This window comes from Apodemus sylvaticus, chromosome 6 (genome assembly GCF_947179515.1).
Source record: "Apodemus sylvaticus chromosome 6, mApoSyl1.1, whole genome shotgun sequence".
NCBI classification, from domain to species: domain Eukaryota; kingdom Metazoa; phylum Chordata; class Mammalia; order Rodentia; family Muridae; genus Apodemus; species Apodemus sylvaticus.
Genome location: NC_067477.1, coordinates 77,187,728 through 77,196,998, shown reverse-complemented (window position 1 = coordinate 77,196,998; position 9,271 = coordinate 77,187,728). Strand labels below are relative to the sequence as shown.

The window sequence follows — 9,271 nt, the reverse complement described above, 5'->3', positions numbered from 1 at the left end:
GTCTTAAGTCAAATCTAAAATGTGGAAATATGTATTTAAAAATGAGATTAAATCAAGGAGCCTAGAATTTAAAATACTCTACCAATAAAGGTAGGATCTAACCTAAAGCCTGATCTTTAATTATCGAGCTGGGTAAGTTCCCTATCAGCAAGGACCACGTGCTTTTAAGGAATGAGTCACTACTTAGAATGTGCAAACTATCATTCCATATATATTTGCCAAGAATCAATGGTGTTTATGAGTTAAAAGTGATTTGGGCTGAGAATGGTGGTTCATCCTTCTAATCCTAACATGTAGAAGGCTAAAGTCAAAGGATTACTGTAAGTTTGAAGACAGTCTGGGATAAAGAGTAAACTTCACTCAGCTCACTTTGGGTTAGAGTGAGACACTATGTCATGAAAAAAGAAAACAGGAAGATAGGCAGTTTGAATCTAAATTGAAACATTGTTTTCCCAAAACTATGTGGTTCAGAATAACCATACTTCAAACTCCCATCTGAACTGTTGTCATTTTCTTTTTGGGAGATATAGACTCATGTAGTCCATGCTAATGTCAAATTTGTTTTGCAACCACATGTGACTTTCAACTCCTAATACTCCAGATTCTCCTTCATGACTGCTATGACAACAGGTTGGTCCAACAAGACAAGCTGAAATTTATTTTTTGAGTATCATCCATGATGAGTCCTCAAGCTTATGGTAGTCAGGGAATCAGAAGTATCTGCTCTCCTGCATTTTGCTGTTCCTATCAAACTTTCTCAGATCACTCTCCACATATTTTAATAACCTCTATACAATGATATGTTTTTTCAATTTCCTCTCCCACATATGTATTAGTTTTATTTTCTAATGTCAGGCTAATCATCCAGGAATACAATTACATGACAATAATTATGCCTCTTGGAACAATGGCATGGCTCCCCATAGCACAATGAATTAAGATCAAATTCATTCTCTTTATAAATTGGCCATATGTATCTTCCCATCCTTTTTTACCCCCGAGTTTTTTCGAGACAGGGTTTCTCTGTGTAGCCCTGGCTGTCCTAGAACTCACTCTGTAGACCATGCTGGCCTTGGACTCAGAAATCTGCCTGCCTCTGCCTCCCAACTGCTGGGATTAGGGGCATGCACCAACACTGCCAGGCATATCGTGCCATCTTAAACTTATACTGAAATAAAAACCCACAAGTTACTACTTACTGTATGTGGTGTTCCTTTACCCATATTGATGGCTATCTTGCAACTCTTCCTACCAAGAATACTTACCTTCATCTTTTTCAAGACCCTACTTTATGAACTCTTCAAGCATGAATACTAATAATTTGGTTCTTGTAAGTATTCTTTTGTGGCTCTAAATAAGGATTCAATTAACTATTTTTGAACACACAAAAATTACATCTTCTAATAATTACAGAAATAGCACATATTTTATGGACAAACAGATGGAATTGGGGTTAAATTTTGACCTGGTCGAACTTGGGTAAATGATAAAATTTCCAGATGTGTCTATCTCTTTGATTTGAAAACCACTGATGCTTTATATTTTGAGGATCAGTACTCATCACTTAGATGGTTTTGCTCAGCTTCTGTCATACTTCAAAATGTTCAGTTGTAGTCCTAAGTCTAGACTTTGTTTTGATCTGTAGCTCTGTCTATGTTTTCTGTATATAATCTGCTTTCTGATGATGACTGAGAATATGATAATTATGTTTAACTTATTTATCATCTTTGATTTTTGATACAGAAATATTTCATTGGCTTTTATCTTTATACCCCAATTGGACATATATTTTATTATAGCAGAATTTTGGATAATATCCATGTTGGTGAAATGAAATTTCAAATCTCTTATAATCTTAGAAGAAATGCCAAGAAATATGCTGCGTTTTAAGTTTCTAATAGAGGAATCATTTAACTCACTTATGAATTCTAATTATAATTTCTTAATTAAAACTTCATCAGATAAGAAATCTAATAAAACCTAAAATTCAATTAACATAGTTCAGAAAGTTCAAAATCCAGATAGCATTAAAACAATGAAAATAGACTCCATCTAGAAAATTGTGTACTTGTTTTCTGGGGTGTTGCTAGCTCTGCTTTTATCTCAGCATATGTTATACCAACCACAGAGAACATGAAACAGTAAGCTAGAAAGATCACTAAATTGACTATACCCAAAGAAATGTAAACATATTCCATGGCAAATGTGACCTATGATGGACTGAAGAAAAATCAGAATGTTATAGACTTATGGTTATATAAAATTAAATCACTGTAAACATTTCATAGAACTATGAGACATTCTTAGTAGTAATAGATATGAGTATATTTTATTATTTTAATTATTTTAATATATATAATCACACATATTTACGTACATATTTTTTCTTTGGCTTTAGAATGGCTGTTTATAACACAATAAAGGATAATGAATACAGCTAAAGAATTCATCAAGTTTCATATAGTGAACTGAAGAACAGAAGAACAGGAAGAGTTTGGAACTGATAAAAATGATTTCAAATTCACCATTGAACATATTCAATTTTGAACAGTGCAGGAAAACACTTAAGCCCTCAGCAATTGGGCTTCCTGAGTCCTAAGCTCAGCAAGAAGTTTTGGACAGATCTGGAATAATCAGCATAAATGTTGATTTAGGTTTCCTACAGGAGAATCCTGCAAACAAAGAATAAGACAAGAACCCTCAATCAGGCTAATATTTAGTCTCCAGGCACAGGAATTTAGCTAGTATAAAAGTAGGAGTCAGAGAACAAGATGCTATGAAAAACAACAGAACAAAGAATGAAGAGGCAACAAGTGTTAAGGCTTGGTGAGATTGTGTTACGCTCTGGGATACTTCCATTATCCTTTAAATAAGAAAGACATGTCCAAGCTGTAATAAATGCAGAGTTGATATTTTCTATAATAACACATATTTCATCCAATGTAATTCACATAATGAAGAAGTTTGGTTGTGAAGGGCACCATAAAGTGTATAAATAAGATTTTTTTAATAAAATGTTATTTCTTTGTATTTCTACAGTATTTTCTATATTCTTTTGTTAATTGGTTCACCGATAGGGCAATAGTTAGGTTTTGCTAGCAAATGAGAACTTCTTATCAAAAAGAGGTATGATTGATTTGTTCTTTACTATAGTTCTATTTCTGAGTCTTCACAGTAGGGACCCATTACCCCCAAAGACATATGTAACAATTGTTCTTGTGTTTCCTTCTGAGAGTTAATAAACAATTGAAACTTAAAACCTTTCTACTTTCTTTTTATTACCTTGGGAAATTTAGTCATTCACATTAGCTTCAATATATTTTATTCAACAACTTAATTCCATAAGAATTTGCAAGATTAATGAAAACTCGGAAAATAATCTAATGAAACTTATAAAACAAGCATAAATAATACAAATAAATTGGGAAATATAATAGTATTTTAATTATATAGTTTAAATTTTTATACATGTGTAACAAAAGAAATATTAGAATGTGGACACCCCAGAAGATCACTCTCCCTGGATTCTGTCCTAGTGGCATGGGGAAACATAGGGCACTGCCCAGTGTTGTGAAGTTCCTTTCCCCAACATTGGAGATGAAGCTGGACTTTGAGTCTGTGCCTGCATACTCCTGAGGCTTTTTGGAGTCCCATGGGTGATGACAAAAGAGAAAAATCATGCAGGAAACAAACTAACTAACTAAAAGAAGCCTTAGAAAAAAGAAATATCCTATGATTCCTGGTCAAAAACACATCTTTGAAACTTGTGATATAGAATTATGAGAAATATGCTGCTTAACAGAAAAGAAATCTATATATCTTCAGAGCATAATATGGGCTTCATCTCATCAGTAGGAAGAAAAATTCAAACTTAATTTTTTGATCATTATGATCTATAAACTATAGCTAAAATTGCATGAATGTTCTTCCAAAAAGTTTACTTTATCAAAACACAATGACATATTGCTTCAGAGAATGTTTGTCATTTGACTTGATTATATTAATACTGTCTACAGGAAAAGATACTTTGGGATGTGAGTTTTCACAATAATAATATTTGATATCTTGGTGAAGCTTAGCAAGTTATGAAATACTTAGACACATATCTCACATAAGCACATAAGATTCAGAGAGATACTGTGAAGTCAAGAATAATTATTGTTTTCTCACAGATATGGAAACTTGAGAGCAGGGTTATGGTGTGTTTTGTACAAATTCATTGGATGTATTGAGTTATCAGTTTGGAAACATTTTTAAAAACTAACTATACATTTTCCATGTAGGTGCATATCACTGTTTTGGGAACTCCTGTCAAGTGAAGCATTAGGGGCTCCCACAGGATAGCTCACAATTCAGTGCCAACTGGACTTTTGTTTTCTAAACTCTGCTCTAAACTGAACCACACCAGTATGAGGTCCCTGCATCAGTGGTGCATGAGAGAAGCAGCCCCTCATGCCTTTCATATAGCAACCCAATCCAAAGAAGATGTTTGAGGCCATAATAAGATCACTCCAATATTACAGCTTCTGAAATCATAAATCTTGTGAAAGAAAAAAAATATTACAGTAACCCAATGCTGTCAAATGGAAAGCCAGTGTTAATGTCCGTTGCATTTCATTTTCTAAACTAGTATGTGTGAAAGCTTAAATATAAAGAAGAAATGAATAGATCTCACAGGTTGTTTTGTCTGTTAAATCTAATCTATCATATCCAAGACACTTCCTGAACCTATCTAGAAGCATCTCATCACATTAAGAGGGCTTACAGTTATTGATGTTTTACTCCAAACAGCATTCAGGATGACATGATCACAGGATCCTGTCGAAAGCCTGATGATGTAAGTCATGTTTTATTGAGGCTTATTTCTAAATAACAGGTTATAGAGTATAGTAGTGGTTGATTTGATATACTCATGCACTAGATTTTTAAACATGAATTAGCAGACATACCAATTACAAGTTGCTATAATACAAATAGGAATACAAAAAGATAGTGAATCCAGTGACATAAAATATTTGTTTTGAGCTCCTTCTGAATTTTGCTGTAGATGTTTAAAGTGCTACCATGCTGATTTCTGTTCCTTTCAATGGTAATAAAGCCATCTTTATATGCCTAGACAAGTATCTGTTGAAATAGTAGCTGGTTCAGTACAGTGATTCCAGTTGTGCACCTGAGGTAATTAATCTTCATCATCAATTTGATTAGATTTGGATTAACCTCTTAAGCACAACTGTAGGTGTGCATTTAAAAAACTTTCCAGAGAAGTTTAACTTAAGTTAAAAGACCCACCCTAGATGTGAATTACACCACGTATGTATTTGAGGCATTGAAATGAGTAAGATGCAACAAAAGAGAAGGCAATCTGAAGACCAGCATTCATCTCTGTGCTTCCTGGTCTGCCATGAATATGAAGAGTCCCTTTCACTCGTCCCTGATACCATAAACACCTCTAGGCCTTCCATTCACTGGGAATTCTTCTTCCTCACTGAGACTCAGAACAAATCTTTCCCCTCTTACATGGCCTATTGTTATGTGTGTCCGTGCAGTAATGAGAAAAATAATTAATACAACATCAACTTTCTTCTCAGAAATCTCCGCACTATACATCCCATCTTCACCTATGCGTTTTGTTCCCAGACCTGTGTTATGATGTATAAGGTCTCTCTGGATCTTCAAGTACAAAAACTATGAGGGCAGAAAAGCAAAATGGGAAGGCAACAATGAGAGTACACTGTTCCCTTTGTTCCTCATCGTGTCTCTCAGACTTGCGGGCTGATGACATCAAAGCAGATAAAAGAAGGAATCAAAGATAACTGTGGAAAAGATTAAATAAAATTGAAGGAAATAGTAGATGAATGTACATAGCAATGAGTCTGAGAATGATCATTTCATATGTCACTATCATGTTGACAATGGAGATATATATGAGATTGTGCACAGTCTTTCACCCATGCTAAGCAAACACTCAGTCCTTTATCCATGTTAAATAAGCACTTTGTCATTGACCTAAATGACAGGTTTATGAAGTCAATAACAAAGAATATAGTCAGTGGTGTATTTCTAATTAGACCAACATTTTAATGATATGCAGGGCCAAAAGTATGGCTTAGTGTTTAAGAGCACTTATTCCTCTTGCAGAGCAACTGAATTTAGTTTCTTATCACTTACATAGAGGCTAAAATCATCCAAAATTCCAGTTCTTTTTTTTAATTTTTGATTAGATATTTGCTTTATTTACATTTCAAATGTTATTCCATTTCCTCTTTACTCCTTTCCCATCCCCCTCCCCCTGCTTACCCTCCCCCCCAATTTCTTGACCTAGAATTCCCCTATCCTGGGGTATTGATCCTTTACTGGAACAATGGCCTGTCCTCTCATTGATGTCTGGAAAGGCCATCCTCTGTATACTGTCTGGTTTTGTGTGTCAACTTGACATAGGCTGGAGTTATCACAGAGAAAGGAGCTTCAGTTGGGGAAGTGCCTCTATGAGATCCAGCTGTGGGGCATTTTCTTAATTCGTGATCAAGAGTGGAGGGACCCTTGTGGGTGGTACCATCTCTGGGCTGGTATTCTTGGGTTCTATAAGAGAGGAGGCTGAGCAAGCTAGAGGAAGCAAGCCAGTAAGAAACATCCCTCCATGACTTCTTCATCAGCTCCTGCTTCCTGACCTGATTGAGTTCAGTCCTGATTTGCTTTGGTGACGAACAATAGTGTTGAAGTGTAAGCTGAATAAATCCTTTCCTCCCCAGCTTGCTTCTTGGTGATGATGTTTGAACAGGAATGGAAAGCCTAAGACACTCTACTACATATGTAGCTGGAGCCATGGGGTCCTCCATGTGAACTCTTTGGTTGGTGGTTTAGTCCATGGCATCTCTGAGGGTACTGGTTGGTTCATATTCTTCTTCCTCATAAGGGACTGCAACCCTTTTCAGTTCCATTGGTCCTTTATCCACCTCCTCCATTTGGAACCCCATGTTCAGTCCATTAGTTGGTTGTGAGCCATCAGTATTCTGATCCCCATTCTAAGAAGGACCAAAGTATCCATACTTTGGTCTTCCTTCTTCTTGAGATTCATGTGGTCTGTGAATTGTATCTTGGCTATTCTGAGCTTTTCAGCTAATATCCACTTATCAGCGAGTAAATACCATGTGTGTTCTTTTGTGATTGAGTTACCTCAATCCATAAATGTGGAAGAACTTTCCATCTTCTGAGATGTTCTTCAATTTCTTTCATCAGAGACTTGAAGTTCTTGTCACATATATCTTTTACTTCCTTGGTTAGAATCACATCAAGGTATTTTATATTATTGTGATTATTGTTAAGGTATTCATTTCCCTAACTTCTTTCTCAGAGACTTTATCCTTTGAGTAGAGGAAGGCTACTGATTGGTTTCAGTTAATTTTTTTATCCAGCCACTTTGCTGTAGTTGTTTATCAGGTTTAGGAGTTCACTGGTAGAATTCTTGGTGTCACATAAGTATACTATCATATCATCATCAAATAGTGATAGTTTGACTTCTTCCTTTCCAATTTGTATCCCTTTGACTTCTTTTGTTGTCTAATTGCTCTGGTGAGGACTTTGAGTAGTTTATTGAATGGGAGAGACTGGATAACCTTGTCTAATCCATGATTTTAGTGGGATTGCTTAAAGTTTCTCTCCATTTAGTTTGATGTTGGCTACTTGTTTGCTGTATATTGTTTTTAATATGTTTAGGTATGGGCCTTTAATTCCTGATCTTTTCTAAGACTTTTAATCATGAAGGGGTGTTGTATGTTGTCAAATGCTTTCTCAGCATCTAATGAAATGATTTTTTTTTTCTTTGAGTATGTTTATGTAGTGAATTACATTGATGGATTTCCATATATTGAACCATCCCTACATCATAACTCCAGTTCTAATGGATCCCACATCTTCCTTGGACCTCCAAAGATTCTAAGCATGTGCATAGTACACATACATACATTCAAGTAAAACATCAATATCTATAAAATAAAATAAATTAGCCAGTGGTATGCCACAAAATAGAATTCTGAAATTATGTTGAAAGCATGAGCCATTTGTGTTTTAACATTCTACAAAGATACTGGATGTGGTAGAGCATGTCTTTAATCTTAGCAGTCAGACAGTGAAGACAAACAAATCGCTCTGTGGTTGAGACCAGCGTGAGCTACATAGTAAATTCCAGGCCAGCCAAGGATAAAGAATGAGACCTTATCTCAATCACCACCATCATCAATAAGATAATGATGATCCACACTAACCATCCTCAGCTTCCAAAGTGTCAAAATGAAGATTTATGTATAGCCAAATGATATGTGACCATCCTTTGCTATAATATTTTTTCTCCCATTTATGCAAAATGTTTCCTGAGCTATCATGTCCTTTGAACATGTTCATCCCCTACAACTCAGAATTGGTGGCATAATAATGCAAAAGTAGAAATAGGCTTGATGTATATTCCTTCTTTATTTTCATTATGCAGGGCTTTTGAGGAAATGAAAAGTTGAGAAATAAGTTTTCATAGTTATTAAGTGAGTCAATGTAAGTGTAGTAATGGAAGTCTAAGAATATACCAATTTCACCAGGGGTGCAAACCCTTATCACCTCAAGTCATTCCAGAGACTACACCAGGCCTTTCATCTGCACCTCAGTTTTATTTCAAGAGAACAGTCACCTTAGACCTCATTACCCCACAATTTCCTGTCTCTTACATTCAGTTGATGACTACATTAGTCTTCATTTTTTAGATTTTCAGTTTCTAGACTTCATAAAAGAAGAATTTGCAAATAAGTTTTTATCATCATTAACAATACTATCGCTAAAGGGCATATGTGAAGTTTTATGATGGTTTAGCACATTAATATTTTACAATCAGGCTTTAACATGCTTTTATCTTTTTTTACACAAGATTAATATCCTGCTTGAATTAGTTTTATTACATGCATTTTCAATTTCCACTAAGCTGATTTTTCTGCACTAGAATTTCAGAACTTTTTCCTTTCCCATGTGTAGGATTTAATATATTTTATCCATCTAAAATTGTTTTCTTTTACAATAATGAAAGGATTTTTCCTGTTTTGCTGCCATTTCCAGTGTTGTTCCATTATGTTAAATCACATAGCTAGTGTTAAACTTTTCCTTTTATATAACATTTCCAGTTTTGTTCTCTTTGAAGTCTGTGAAATTGCTGCCATGCCCATCAGAACAAAAAGGGAATGTAGATTTAGCTAGCAATATATTAATTTGATAAATAGAGGTGATTAATAAGGCA

The 9,271-nt window shown here is 35.0% G+C and overlaps 1 non-coding gene across 1 annotated transcript; it reads left to right on the top strand.

The window, feature by feature from the left end:
• The first annotated feature begins 3,489 nt into the window (after positions 1–3,489).
• LOC127688105 (small nucleolar RNA SNORA73 family) lies at positions 3,490–3,693 on the top strand. Its single transcript, XR_007978559.1, has one exon. It is a non-coding gene; the product is annotated as a small nucleolar RNA SNORA73 family (small nucleolar RNA).
• The last annotated feature ends 5,578 nt before the right edge of the window (positions 3,694–9,271 follow it).